We start from the raw sequence: 16,253 nt of genomic DNA on the forward strand, positions 1-16,253 counted from the left end.
AAAAACACATAAACAAAACATGCTCAGGTCGAAGTATCTCAATAATTTCGGTCCCAATTTTTTATCAATTTCACTGTCAGTCCACTGTGTGATTAATTTTTGGGTATAATAGCTCACAGTTTACTTTATTTAGCTATCCTCACTTACATAAATGAACTTAAGTGCCCTGCACACACTAGTAAAAAAATATATCTAATGTCTGACTAATTTTTGGTTTGACTGCAAAACGGCCTTGATTTGCTGCATTCTCCAATCCACAAATAATTAGCATGAAACTGAAGTTTAAAGCGGGCGACTGAGATGATTCAGAGCACAAACTAGACTGTATGCTACAAATAGATGCAGTTGAATGCTTCCTTGTAAACATACACTCCCCCTTTCTTTGAATGCTCTGAAACTGATAGTTCAAATAGACGTGGGAGCATTTGATTCTTCCCATGGACTGTCAAGACGTCTTATGAAACAAAGCTCCCACAGTTACACTGAAAGGATGTCAACAAACTTCTGGCATTTTCCTGCTGCTCTTGTCAGTGTGTGTCGTGTTTGTAGTTTTGTGGGACATTTAAATAGCCATGCTTAAACTTCAAACACCAAGAAATGTAGAAAACGCAAGAAATGTAATGTACAATCTATGCTTCTATTCTTGCAGATTGCAAATACATGCATAACACGGCAAGAACATTACCATGTTATTAAATACCCTTTTATTTAAAGGATTTAAATAATCATATGATTTAAATGGATTTAAAGGAATAAAGAAAAAGATGACTTCTGTAAATGAAGCAATTTGAACTAATATTTTTATTTTAAAATGTGCACACATACACATTCACTGTAAGCCTTATGTGTCTCGTCACAATTAATTATAATAATTTAACATTTCTATCATTAAAAAAAATATGTCCAATATTATGTTTAGCTACTTACATCCCACCATGCACTCTTTCAGAGTTAAAAGACGATAAATCTAAATCCAAAGTTATATGTAATTTTTGAGTGCCTGATTAAAGAAGTCTCACCATTAAAGCCATGACCCAAGCACACAAGTATGATGTTCTCATTGTAATTTTATGTAGCCTATATGACAGACTTTTGCTGAACTTAACCATATTTTCCTTTTAAAGTTTCAATCAATCATATTTCAAGCCCATCGTGGGGAACAGTGTGAATCTGAAGTTTCTCAGCTGAAGGAAATAATCCATTATTTATTTGGCTTTAATATATCTGCCAAATGTTCTTATCGGGCTGATAACGATTAAAGCATATATTGGCTGATATGCCGATATGATGGCCGATATATTGTGCATAGTGTAAACAGTAATGCACTAATTCTTTGATTTGATTGGCTCAAACATTTTGGCACTATTATACTATCGTTCTGGGCTGCGTTTCCCAAAGTCTAAATTGGCTCATGATGCCTTTAAGAAACATAGCCCTGTTTATTCTAAGCACACGCTGCAGTTTTTACAGGGATACTTCACCGCTTTTTCATATTAAACTATGTTATTCCCTTAACTAAGACGAGTTGATACATACCTCTCTCGTCTCAGTGCGTGCACTTAATCGCTCTGACGCGCGGTGACGATCTGATAGCATTTAGCTTAGCCCACTAAGCCCAGTTCATTCACTATGGTACCAAACAGAGATCAAGTTAGAAGCGACCAAACACCTCCACGTTTCCCCTATTTAAATACAGTTACATGGATAGTTGAACGATCAAGTATGGCGGAATATTTCTGTCAATGGGGGGAGGGGGAGGAGAATTTTGTGAGGGAGAATTTTTCAGAACGGATTTTTTACTGCACCGAGTCAAAGTAATCTCAGAAGTGCTATATATGATATTGCATACATATCTCATCGGCCCAATAAGAACATTTGGCAGATATATTAAAGCCAAATATATAATGGATTAAAGCCAAATATATAACTCTCAGAAGTTGCTTGTATGATCGTTTTAGTTAAGGGAATAACAGTTTAATATGAAAAAGCGATGAAGTATCCCTTTAAATTCTTGAGCTCTTTAAAGATGCGGTGTGTGATTTTTAGCCGCATCTAGTGGTGAGGTTGTGAATTGCATCTCCCCTCCCTTTCGGAGCACATAGAGAAGCTACAGTGGCTGACACAGGACAAAAATATCGTCCTCAGAGAGAGAGGAGAGTGAATAGCGCTGTGTATACAAGATCCGTATTTGCACTCGTCAAATGATTAAATTTCCAACATGTTTTCGCCTCGGTGAGTAATGTAGCCAATCACAGACGTGTTTGTAAATTTCTACAACGCAGTTGGCCAATAACAGGTGTTGAATTTGGAATCCACTCACCGCTCGAGTGTTTGGCTAGACAAGTGCAGACATTGGGAAAATAAGCTAAATTTTATACCAGCTTCACTGATTAATATAACTTTGTGAGATTGTGTTTATTGAATGAGTGACAGCTTTTAGTGATTATAAAGTATATTACCACATACACACTTCAATACAGTCACTGATCCATCCGCATAACGTTACATACGGGATTCACTCGAAAAATGTGATGAATGAGTTCAGTTGAAATCAGGCTCATAAAAATGTAAGGAAAACACGATTCCAGGCTGCATGTCATTATTCATGGGTCACTGAATCCTTGATAAGTTGGTAGAGAACACTATCGAGCCCAACCTTTAGTTTAATCTGATAATCGTTTGCTCTACTCGCGTTTTCCTCTATTAACTCCAGTCACGCAGCAGCTCTTCTGCCACTCAGCCCCGGCTGAGGGGGCGTGTTCCGGCGGGAAAGTGACGTCGATGCATTCTCTCTATAGATAGAACAGCTCATTCTAAGGTAATAAAAACATAACAGTTCATTACGTGAAGTCTTTATACTCCACAGAAAACATAGTTATGTATATCATATTGCATTTCTGTCAATAGATCCTCATAAATACAACACACTGAACCTTTAAAGGGGGGGTGAAATGCTGTTTTATGCATACTGATCTTTTTACACTGTTAAAGACTTGGAATCCCATACTAAACATGGACAAAGTTTCAAAAGTTAAGGTGGACGTTTGATGGGAGTATTTCTTTGTCAAAAATACTACTTCCGGTTAGTCATAAGTTTCGGCAAGTTTTTTGCGATCATGCGTCCCCATTGACGTTAGTGGGGGCGGAATTTCCTTGTATGGGCCTTACGGACAATTCTACAGGAAGAGCTTGAGAGAGAGAGAGAGGGAGAGAGAGAGAGGGAGAGAGCGAAAGCAACAGGCTATGCCCATCAAAGCGCTCGTAGGCTGCGCTGCACAGGTAATGTGCACAATTAACAATGACATCAAAAAGTGCGTTTTTGGTTGCCAGACCAAGACAGTCCTGCACAGATTCCCCCAAAACCTTGCGGTAAGGCAACAGTGGATGTAATTTGCTTTTCCGGATCAGCAACTGAGTTGCGCGAATGTTTATATCTGTTCGCTGCATTTCGGTGCCGACTGTTTCATAAACATGGCCCAGCATGACGCCGGATTTTCCAATAGCCTAATGCTGAAGGATGGAGCAGTCCCAACGTTAGAACCGCGGGCGGTGAGTTAGACTGCTTCAAATGTCTGTGTCTATGCTCATCAAGTAGCCCAAACATGATCACGTATAGTTACTATATATATTACTATATATAGAAATTGATCAATGGAGCATGCGATGTGTAGTGCGTGTACATTTGTTTAGCTGGCCACTATATGTGTAACTTTATGTTTGTGTATTGTAAAAGCACTCAACAATACACAAAGAGTGGGGAAATATGTTGAACTAAATAAGCACGCTTCTTCATTCAAATGCGCTACTATTCCGTGTCTATCTATGTAAACACTAACTTAGCCTGTCTACACAAACCACGCGTAAACACACAAACACACGTGCACAACTGCACTTCCCACATGTACACCTTCAATGACAAAAATACGACGATATAATTCAAGTATAAATATGTAAATAACACAAGCCGCTAAGCATATTATATAGTTAGTGTATATCGTACCACATAGAGACGTCCTGCTCTAGTCGTTTTTGCTGCTGCTCCTGTTCAACTGCAGCCTCTGGGTCTGATTCCGGATCATAGATGTATGGCTGTATCTGATTAAAAGCCATATTTTTATTTTGAATAAAGTTTTTTCCCCGCTGTTAGGGATGACAGCTTTACGACGCACTCGACGCACTCAACACAATAGCAGCAGCGAGCACACGTCATTATTTAGCTCCGCTCACACGACACGCCCCCACCCGCTCGGCTTTTTTCGGAAAGACTCGGAACAGCGCATCTTTCTTATATAATTATAAAAAAAATAAAGACTTTTCGGAGATATGCAGGATGCAATGCTACTCTATAGGTACTCAAGATTGACATGACACTGACTGAAACTGAGTGTTTCACCCCCCCTTTAAAGCAGGTTGGATTCGGTTTTTATCGTTAATCAGCTGGAAACAATCGTTCTGAAAGTGATTCCAATTGTAATACTTTGTGCTGTTATGCTTATAATTGCAGTGAGGACCCTATTAGTCTTTATTATATTTAGAACTACATATATCATTATCGTTATAGTTGTCATTACTTGTGTACACATTTTGACAGAGTAGGCTGACAATCTACACCATCTAACACTACATCTAAAACAGAAAAAATGTGTACATCAACTCAACAGGTATTATTTGTTATGTAAGCAGGCAAATCTGTAATCAGTAGGTCTGACCATGTCCAAAACTGCTTGGTTAGAATTAGCAATAAATCCATGGATGGCACCAGGAAAAGTCAGAGTGTATCTCCTTAGGGGTTATTGCTTGTTTATCTGGCACCAAACAGAAAAGCGCTGCTCTCCATTGGCACGCAGTGGGTTTGTGCTGAAAGTCTGTGATGCTCTCATCACGGCTGACTACCCTTGTATCCCTGACCTAAATTTGCTCAGCATCGCTATGAAGCATAGTTACTCCTCTCTCATGTTCTCTCGCTGCTTTCAATCCCCACCTCCTTTCGGGCAGGGCGTTGTGTTCTAACTCAACACACAGTCCCATAACATAACAAGCACATCACAAAATGACTTATTTATGAAATCAACCAGATCAAGATTACATAAGATCCTGGCAGTCTAGTATGTAAAGCCCAATATTGGATAAGATGACAAGAATACAGACTGTAAATCTCATTCCAGAAAATGTATTCTGAGTGATGACATAAGCAGCTTCCATTATCCAACTCGCATGCGAAATGATTCTTATCATGAGTCACTTATGAGCAGGGTGTAGAATGGTGTCACTGTACTGTGGTGGAAAATATTAATATCAGAAAATTATGCACTTTGTTAGACATTTTGTTTGTCCATTATTATTCATATTATTGATTTAAAAAAATGTAGTATATTATAATATTATTTATATGTAATGAATCTGGTCCGTTGAATTATTAGAAAATAATGCCTAGATGATAATGAGGCCACGACATGAAGTGGAGTTACACTTCGGGTGTGCATTATTCTCTAATAATTCAATGGACTGGAGTCAATTATTCTACTTATACTATGGTTACCAATACCATACCTCAAGACATTGTTCAACTGTTGTATTTCAAGATATTTATCAGGTTTTTGTCCTTAAAACGCTCGTCCGTAGGACTAATTTCTTACGCATCTCATCCCACACCACCATTGCTAATTCCAAAATGTCGTTTTAGAGCTAGCAGTTAAAGCAGCACCAGGTAACTTTTCAACCTTCATAATATATTTTCAAGACTCTTGTGATGATACATCGACTTACAATAGGTTGAATGACACGTCTGCCATAGCCTGATGGGGTCTGTATCGTTTTTAATTGTACTTTTAAACTTCGGGTTTCGGGTAGTAACCCGCGAACAAAAAGAACTACAAAATTCGACTGCTTTACGGCATATACGTCACTTCCACCAACACCCACACTTCCTTAAATTCAGACGTGCGAGCCCAACTTTGTTTGTCGGATAATATAGTCATGTCCGAAGCAGCACAGACAAATAAGAAAGAAAAGGTTTTGTTGGAGGAAAGCAAACAAAAAAATGATGGGATTAAAGGCAGGACGAGGATCAACATGTGACCAGCGTTTGCTCGTCGGCGTGAGCTGAAGGAGGCGTGCCCGACCGATGCTGTCCTGCTTGTTATGGTGATTACCTACCACTCAAACACTGAACTGAAGTATCATATAGATTCTGGAAAACGCTAACCAACAGACTACTATAATGACGCTGGCTTGTAAACGTGAGCATCGTGATTATTTGGCGTTTGAAAAAAATAAAACCCATGAAATTATATTCATATGACATGCTGAAACATAAGCCACTGACTGTACCTGGGATGAAGACATTTCACACGACACGCGACGCCAGAAGAACACCTGCATGTGAACTCCTCCTGCAGTGTTCAGGGGAACTGTTAGTGCTGCACCAACCCGCGGCACCACTTTTATGAAGTTATTTGGCCCCGCCCCGCACCACTGTATATATTTTTACAACCCGCCGCGCACCCACGACCATTAAATAGACATACGGGGTCCGCGAGAGACGACCCGCCCATCACTAGTTCAGGGCTTTCAGGGTTGCCATGTCAACAAATGCACGCGCGATGGCATCCCCTGTTGTTGAGACAGAGAGAGAGAGAGAGAGAGAGAGAGAGAGAGAGAGAGAGAGAGAGAGAGAGAGAGAGAGAGAGAGAGAGAGAGAGAGAGAGAGAGATAGTGTGTGTGTGTGTGTGTGTGTGTGTGTGTGTGTGTGTGTGTGTGTGTGTGTGTGTGTGTGTGTGTGTGTGTGTGTGTGTGTGTGTGTGTGTGTGTGTGTGTGTGTGTGTGTGTGTGTGTGTGTGTGTGTGTGAGCCTGTTTATGTGGTTTATGAGGACACAGATTTGTATAACTACATGGGTATTACACTGGTATTACACTATAAATGTGGTTTATGAGGACATATCAAATGTCCTCATAATTCAAATGGCCTTAAAAACATACTAAATGATGGTTTTTTGAGAAAGTAAAAATGCAGAATGTTTCCTGTGATGGGTAGGTTTAGGGGCAGGGGCAGTGTAGGGGGATAGAAAATACGGTTTGTACAGTATAAAAACCATTACGCCTATGGAGAGTCCCTGTAAACCACATAGACCAACATGTGTGTGTGTGTGTGTGTGTGTGTGTGTGTGTGTGTGTGTGTGTGTGTGTGTGTGTGTGTGTGTGTGTGTGTGTGTGTGTGTGTGTGTGTGTGTGTGTGTGTGTGTGTGTGTGTGTGTGTGTGTGTGTGTGTGTGTGTGTGTGTGTGTGTGTGTGTGTGTGAATTACCAGTCAGTTTGTGCGTCTTTCAATAGTGTTAAGTTAGTAATACGTTTATCAGCTTCAAGAACAGCCTTTATTACCTTGCTAGTGAGAAATGTCATGTAGCTTTTAAGTTGCTAAACTATTGTACTGATATATACAGCACACACACACACACACACACACACACACACACACACACACACACACACACACACACACGCACAAACACAGACACACACACATATATATATATATATATATATATATATATATATATATATATATATATATATATATATATATATATATATATATATATATATATATATATATATATATATATATATATATATATATATATATATATACCGGTATATATATGCACATTAATGCATGCACATTAACTTTAATGACATCCCACGCTTTAATATTTTGCAGCTATAACAGCTTCATCTCTTCTGGGAAGGCTTTCCACAAAGTTTAAAGTGTGTTTATGGGAATTTATACTTTTGATCATATCATTTGTGGTGATTTTATCAAATTGCCATAATAGAATATATAATTTTTTGTATTAATGGTCTTTACATGTGCTTCGGTTCATGGCTAACAGCATTCCAGAACAGTCATGCTTATGTTCTCAGGGCAAAGGGCCATGTGGATGCATGTAGACATGGAATTTTGGAATTCTGCTTATCACGCTTCTGTCAGAGGTAATGGCCTAAGTCTCTGCAGCTGCAAATTCACCTCAAATTACACGAACCACCAGGTCTATGGCAAAGATCCCAATCACACCCTCTCATGCCAACTAGTCTGAGGAGACTGGTGTTGCAGCAAACTAAACCCATCTGTCAGAACCATCCCAATTAGGCAGTCATAATGGTCGGAGGGACTTCATATGGCATTATATCAGAGATTTGATGCTCTTTGTAAGCCTGTCCATATCACTAAACCAAAACGATTTGCTTAGACGTTTTCATGGGGCTTAGAGACATATTTAAAAAATAATAAGCTCACATAATCTCTATAATACAATTATCTTCTATCATTTTTGTGACAGCATGTTTGCACAAATGGCAAAAAAAACCACAATCAATGCAATCTTTTTTGTTCTTTCCCCAGAAGAAAGATCTAATTATAATTATATGTGAATTTTATATATTACATTCAGTGGCCATTTTATTATTCTACATATTCCAAATGGCTTCTGCTGAAATTCCCCATCAGAAGAAATACCGCTAATCGGTCAGTTTCATTAACTAACCATTTTATAAATTAGATTACAACAGTTTCGACAGATGATTTTAGTGTGAATTTTGGGCACAAATTCCTCCACATACAACACTAAAGGAGTAATGAAAACGTAGGGATGCACTGATATGAACATTTTGGCCGTACTGATAAATCTTTGTATTTGAAAGCAGATAACCTATTGGCCGATACATCCACATTTTTTTATATCATTTATGAGAGCCTGATTACAAAAACAAAAGTCTCACCATTAAAGCCATGTCCCAAGCACACAATTAAAATGTTCTCGATGTAATTTTAAGTAGCCTATATGTAGCCTAAATGCGCTGAACCGTATTTTCCTTTTTTGAAGTGATTTCCATCATATTTCAAGCAATTCAAAAACAACATGGCGAACAATGCGCATCTGAAGTGTCTCAGCTGAAGGAAATAATCCATTATTTATCTGCCTTAATATATATCGGCCACATTTTCATATCGTACCGATAACTATAAAATTAAAAATGAACATATATTGGTCGATACCAATATATCCATATAAAATGTTGCAGCTGCTCTAAGACTTTTCCATACAACCAAGGTGGATAATGCCTGTGGATACACCCTATATAGGGCTCTATGCAGGGCATCTAAACCATAAGAATGGCTCAAAGGGCTCTATTCTGAGATGCAGCAATCCAACACAGATAAATGACAATTACTTCAAAACGTCAACCAGTAATCGGCCACTGGCTATGCATGTAATCAATATGAAACGTCAACTGAGAAAAAAAGGCGAGGCAACCCTATTACACCAGAGTCTTTGCAGGATCCTAAACCTCAACCCCCATTTTAAATCGGATTACAGTCCACATGGGATGCAGTTTAATACAGTGATAATACACCGTGGGTACCGCAACCAAAAAGACCCCATGTGTGAAACATGCACCGAACATGAAAAATAATGCTGGTTACCAAATGAACCCATGCATCCCCATGATTAGACTGTACAGTCGATGAAGAAAGGCTGCATAGCATTAGAAAACAGAATCAGCACTCGGTCAGCGACAAAGGCGAACCGTGAATTGTAATAAAAGCGAGTCGCCTGTGATTTCGACAGGACTGATATCAGACACAGAGACTCTGTGATGGCTGAATTCATGAACATGAAGAGCCGGAATCATGGCCGCATCTCTGTTCTTTACAGACGGAGGGAGGAGGCGCGTTCCAACAAAGCATCCTTCAACCAAAATCGATTTACATGTGCTTGAACTTGCATACCATTTTTTTTTTTAAAAGCTGAAGAAACAACCTCGCTTGAATACAGTATTCCTTTTATTTTTAATTATTTTCATTATTCGAATTCTTCGAAGCAGTCCGTGAATTAGCAATGGAATTAAAATGACACATTGTGACAATAGCGCTCGCGATTTTACTTCAACTGATAATAAGAAAATAAAGGTAACATGCATGGATTTAAACGTCTAAGGGTCTTGAAAATGAACGCGTTAATAGAATGGCATTTGGTGAAAAGTCCCATAAATACCGTTACACGTAAGCTCGGTTCAGTCTGAATAATCTTGTTAGGCGCTGAACGTATTTTTCTTGTGAGGCCGGACATTTTCTCCTAATAAGCAATTCAACAGTCGAGCATATTCTATATTCAGAGCATTAGTTTATTAATACCAAAGCCGCGCAGGCCCGTAACAACATGACTTGATCAACGCCGATTTAAAATTGCGACAAGGATACACATGCTTTCTATTTGATAAATCTACTTCGAATACAGTGCACGAAGACACTAAGAAATTGCATTTAAAATCACAAATGTCAGCTTTGCCAGGTTTTACTTACCTGTGCACGCGTCGCTGTTATTGTCTCTCCAGCTGCAAGCTCTCACTGAGCGCAAGACTAGAGATGCAGTTCCTATAGCCGCCTGCTCAAGAGAGGGGGCGCTAGAGAGACATAAGAGAATACACTGGCTGAATCCGAGATCGCCTCCTATCCTACTCTTAATGGGGCACTATCTGGGGAGCAGTCATTTGTAGTGGTGTCCCAAACTCTATCCCACATTGCACAGCACTAGCGAGTGTTAAACTTCAGCCGATGTTCGCTCACTTGTTTTTATTCACTCAAGTGAACTGTAGGCCTATTAGTTAACTAAGTAGGGAGTATTGATTGACGGTTTAGGGGGCGATTTCGCATTCAGCCACTGTTTTTCTTCCTAATCTTATAAACACATTCTCCAAAAACAAACTTCTCCGTTTGAGGAAAGTCCACGACTATAGGATAGCCTAAGGTGCTGCTGTATTTATTGTAGCCTATTAGACCAGGAGCCTATATTTGGACACTTCAAAACGTACGAATGAATTGCATTATACAACAAAATATAAAAGAATGTATTTTTATTTATTTTAAAATGAAGATAGAATTTTATATTCTATCATCATTTAAAAATTCAATTCATCCGTACGTTTTAGTGTCCGAATACAGGCTACTGGGTTTTGTACTGTTTATTATCACTGTAATATATAATTATATATAATGGGTGGATTAGTATAATGTGGAACACCTAAGTTTCAGTGCATTTAGGGGAGGTGGAAACACTTTTTGCTTGAGCATCAGTAACTCAGTGTTGTTTTTGCTAGATCTCCCAAACTTTGATACACTGTAGCCACATTTACAGTGTTGTGTGTGTGTGTTGTATTTCGGTCACATTCCGTCATGTTGCTATTCACCTATTTATATTTCATTTTATGATATCACATAAAAAACGGTGAATGCAAATGCCAGGATGGACATAAAAAAGGCAAGATTTTCATCTGATAACAAGACCTGTGCATGAACTATGATGAAAACACTACACAACATAAATCCCTTATATGTGTAACAACTCACTTTACCTTAACAGAGAAAGTGGTTAATAACTGGACTCAGCGGAATCATTATAATGGGTTGGTTGTAGAAAGTTTAAAGAACTGTAAAAACTATTCCCACCCCAAACAGCCATAACAGCTAACCGTTTTACCATGGGTTTGAAGTTAGCATGAATGCAAAGCATCAAATTAAAAGCTACTTTAGGTTGTGCAAGTCAAATAATTGTATAATACAATATCTGCAAGGTAAAAAATTATCTTGATAAAAAAATGTTCTTTCATTCCTGGAAATCAGTTTTTTGGTCATCAAATCTACAATGTTTCTCCCATTGTGATGGTGATGGGGTGCATGATACCGTTGACATCCCCATAGATCTTTTCTGACTTGTCTTTTCTGTCCCAGTTTGAAGGCTCCTTCAAATGCAGCCTCCAAACACATCTTTCGTTTCCAGTTGAAATATGAAGGATACATCAGATAGAGCCTTTGCAGCCTTGCCTGGCCCACAATTCATTGCGTGCCAATGACGACAGGATTTTATTGAGAGAAATTTAGACTTTTAAAAGCAAGTACTGGTTTCAACTTACTCAAATATCTAAATGATACAAATGTAAAAATAAACAACAACAACAAAAAACTTTAAAGTGGTTAAAATGTTGACTTGTATCTTACTATGTGGTTATTTATTATACACTTTATTGTATAAAGAAATTGACGACGGTGAACATATTTAGACAGTTTGTGACTAACCCTAACCCTAACCCTAACCCTGTTTTGTTTTCTGACAGTTTAATATAACTTTCAAAAAACTCTAGTACACACACGCACACATACACTTATTGTCTGGGGTGATAGTTTATTCATGTTGAAAGTAGCTATCGATTTCCTTTCGTCTCTTTATAGCTCAGAGTGAATATTCATGGGTACTTACTGGTACTGATAAACAAGTGTGGATTTGAATGCCAGGTCATGAAAAACTTAACCATAAGGAAGGGCTACATCTGAAAACTGATTTAGACTGCTGATGTATAGGCAGTGACTCTGCAGGTAGCATTGACGCACAATGATCCCTCACAAAACTGATTCCGGACAGACTTCTGAGGCAGTGTAACAGTTTAACGATCTAGAGCGTGCTTTGGTGGTAACTAAACAATTATTTAATTAATAGTAATTTCTTGCTAGAAAGTGGAAAATGTTGGTCAGAAACGTCCATTTACATACAAACTGACCAACAACCACAAATGCCATCTTTCTATTTCTAGCTCAAACGTCACAGAATGCAACACACAGGATTGTGGGATATCAAAGGCAGCGAAGGATACATCTATGCTGCCTTAAGAAATCCTTCAGATGAAGGTATCTCAGGAGACAAACTAACATTGAAGTGAGACTAACATTGGAATGCATCCTCTGAAGGCAGCATTTTTAAGCTTTCAGATGAATTCATTACCACAATGGTTGACTGACGTCAAACACCACAACTCCGTCCAAATCCCTCTTATGACCTTGATTAAAGAATAAGGGGATTTTATTTAAAGTTAGTCAAACAAAAGATACTGTTAGAATGACATCCATAGTTAAGTGCTAAGTTTTAGCACAGCATCTTCCTTTTTAACTATCGCTAGGTCACTGGTCCTCTGAGAACTTCCTCAGATTTGTAATTTCTTGTGGGAATTGTATGGAAGTAAAACTGTGCCACTGGATTTTGAATTCTAATTTTTAGCACTGAATTTTTTTACATCGAATTTTTAACACTGAATTTTATTTTGCATCTAAATCAGACTTTGAATTTTAAAAGCCATCGAATTTCTAGCTCTGTTTTTTTTTGACTATGACATTTTTTCAATGTTTTAAAAAAATTCAGTGTAAAAAGAAATTCAACGTCTCAAAAAATTCAGTGTAAAAAAATTCAACGTCTCAAAAGATTCAGTGTAAAATAATTCAACGTCTCAAAAAATTCAGTGTAAAATAATTCAACGTCTCAAAAAATTCAGTGTAAAAATATTCAGAGTCAACATCCGGGTAACCAAGGAGAAGCAATCGATCCCTGTATCAAATCATCCAACATCCAGCCAATCATTTACGCTCCATTGGTCATGAGTAAACTCACTGAAGCGCCATCGTGTGTGTTCTGAGCCATGCTGCTGAGCTCTGGAGCTCACCTGAAGTGAACTTCCCCGCCAGTGCCGTTTCTAGTCATAGGCAAACTAGGCGGTCGCCTAGGGCGCCAACAGCTGGGGGGCGTCAATGAGCCCCCGCCCCAACAAGATTTTTTAGTTATTTCATATATATTTTATTATTAATATTTCGTACTTTTTCTATTTCAAGGCATTATGATTAGTTGCGATTATTGGAGTGAAGTCGCCATGGTGATAGTGGAGCTGCTGTAATGAAATGAGATCATGTAGAGGGCGGCAGGGAACGTCGTCATCCGTGGCATTGTAACGCTTGTGTCCGAGTGAAAAATGCGGATAGCTCACTTAATGTAACTGTAGTGGATGCAAACACGGAGGCGATTAACATCAAACAGATCGCACTTTATTCCCCGCTGAACTCTCATCACAAACTCCCTTTCCATCCACAGCATTACTTAATAAAACAAAATAACTGTTAGCAACAGAAAACAGAAAATAATCCCCACACATGGGAACTCAAGACTCAGTGCGCACATTCACAAAATGCAGACTTCGTTTGCAGGGAGCGCTCGCAACTCTTAAAGGGGCCACACTATATTTCTACTCGTTACAGCGTGCTTTAGTTTCATCATCATGAAAAGGTCAAAGCCATCAGGGGCTCAGTATCGTAAAAAGAAAGCGAAATATACAGGTATAGCCTACTTATTGGTTACTTGTTCTCTACTAAGCTGGTCCCTCTATCATAATGGTGAGCAAAACATTACACTGAATATTAGTACTGGACGGACCACACGCCATGCTCATTTCAGGTGCAGAACATTATAGCAGTTAATTTGAATTATTATTTTTTTTACATCAGAGATAGCTGTTTAGTGTAAATTGATTAAGTAGGCTAATACTGTCATAACCATGGGCGTCACTAGGCCCTTTTTTATGAACTTATGCATCAGCCCCCCCTAAAAAAATATGTGATTAACCTTTAAAACATGAAACTGGCGCAAGGCTTCGGCTACTGCTTCGTCCCGTCTTTTAGTCTTTGATTCACTGTGTTCTTCAATCCGCAGCGGCGCCGAGTGACATGGTTTTCAAGCTATTGTTATCTAATTTTTTGGCCTTCAGAACATCTTAAAATACACATATGTAGATCATAGAAATCAAATTTTTCTCGGGGGAGCATGCCCCCGAACCCCCCAACATCTGTGATCTCAGAGATAACCTAGCTACATTATTCGATTAATGCATGTACAATATGCCCATGAAATAAGGAAGTCATATTTACTTAATAAGTTGAAGTAAAAAAAAAAAAAGGGGGGGGGGGTGCAACATATTGTAACAACCGGATATAATGGAGGCAGAGAACACTACACCAGGAGGGCAGTTTACAATCAATTGCTTTATTATTAGTTAAAACACAACACTTTATAAAACACGTTACCCCCCTTGTTATGGGTGCCGTCATAAGGGACGGGATCACGTCAGCAGGGAAGTCACTCGGGGGTTCCCCTTGTCGATTGCATCACAGTAGGCTTAAATTATTCTCTCCGGTTCAGCATCCTCCACAGTCCGGGTGCGGGTCAGATCACTTAGCAGGTAATTATGTGCCTTTAAAGAGCTCTCCTATCCAGCGCTTGAACCCCTAACTCTCTAACACATTTGCCCCCCACTAACTGACTATCTTCACCGCCGGAGACACTATTTGTCCCGAGCGGCCGTCTAGCGTTCCCCACAAATGAGAGCTCCTCGCACACGCAAATCACACCGTCCCTCTCGAGCGTCCCGCACCCATTCCATAAATAATCAGGGTTCACCCGCATCACCTGTGCACATTAATTACGAGTAGCTCATAAGTTAACCATAGCCACTCCCACAACCTACTACAATATGAATCTCGCCTAGGGTAGAAACGGCCCTGTTCCCCGCCTTCCTGTTTCAGCATCACATGACCAATGGAGCGTAAATGATTGGCTGGATGTTGGATGATTTGATACAGGGATCGATTGCTTCTCCTTGGTTACCCGGATGTTGACTCTGAATATTTTTACACTGAATTTTTTGAGACGTTGAATTATTTTACACTGAATTTTTTGAGACGTTGAATTATTTTACACTGAATCTTTTGAGACGTTGAATTTTTTTACACTGAATTTTTTGAGACGTTGAATTTCTTTTTACACTGAATTTTTTTAAAACATTGAAAAAATGTCATAGTCAAAAAAAAAACAGAGCTAGAAATTCGATGGCTTTTAAAATTCAAAGTCTGATTTAGATGCAAAATAAAATTCAGTGTTAAAAATTCGATGTAAAAAAATTCAGTGCTAAAAATTAGAATTCAAAATCCAGTGGCACAGTTTTACTTCCATAGAATTGGTCTATTTTGGTTTGAGTCCACATTCCCCCGACTGTAATTCGCCAAACATGTGTGGCATTTGAAAGTGGATTTGGTCATGGAGTCTTCTGCTGACTCAATCAAAGGCATTGAAGTGTTGAGATAAAGTTCACAACCATCTTCATGTGCATCATTGGTCTCACAAATACAACCTCTCCACATCTGCAGGAGACTGCTGTTCTTTTTTGAGCGACTCATTGGCTCGATTTGTCTTTTGCATCATCTCTGTTAAAGGTGCACTATGCAACTTTCCGTCCACTGGAGGGCGCCTATTCTAAACAAAGGTGTAGTTTGATGACGCAAAGTTTGAGCTCAGCATCTTGGGACATGTGGTCATCACCTCACAGCCGGT

General features: G+C 38.9%; 1 protein-coding gene across 7 annotated transcripts in view; it reads right to left on the reverse strand.

The window, feature by feature from the left end:
• Window positions 1-10,461, reverse strand: part of mapta (microtubule-associated protein tau a) — a 57,342-nt gene extending 46,881 nt beyond the window's left edge. For all 7 annotated transcript variants that reach the window (XM_067430274.1, XM_067430271.1, XM_067430275.1 and 4 more), the window contains exon 1: window positions 10,361-10,461. The gene's annotated coding sequence lies outside the window, so the exon portion shown is untranslated. The remainder of the gene's footprint in view (window positions 1-10,360) is intronic.
• Between the last annotated feature and the right edge of the window lie 5,792 nt (window positions 10,462-16,253).

This window comes from Pseudorasbora parva, chromosome 21, assembly GCF_024679245.1.
Source record: "Pseudorasbora parva isolate DD20220531a chromosome 21, ASM2467924v1, whole genome shotgun sequence".
Taxonomy (NCBI): domain Eukaryota; kingdom Metazoa; phylum Chordata; class Actinopteri; order Cypriniformes; family Gobionidae; genus Pseudorasbora; species Pseudorasbora parva.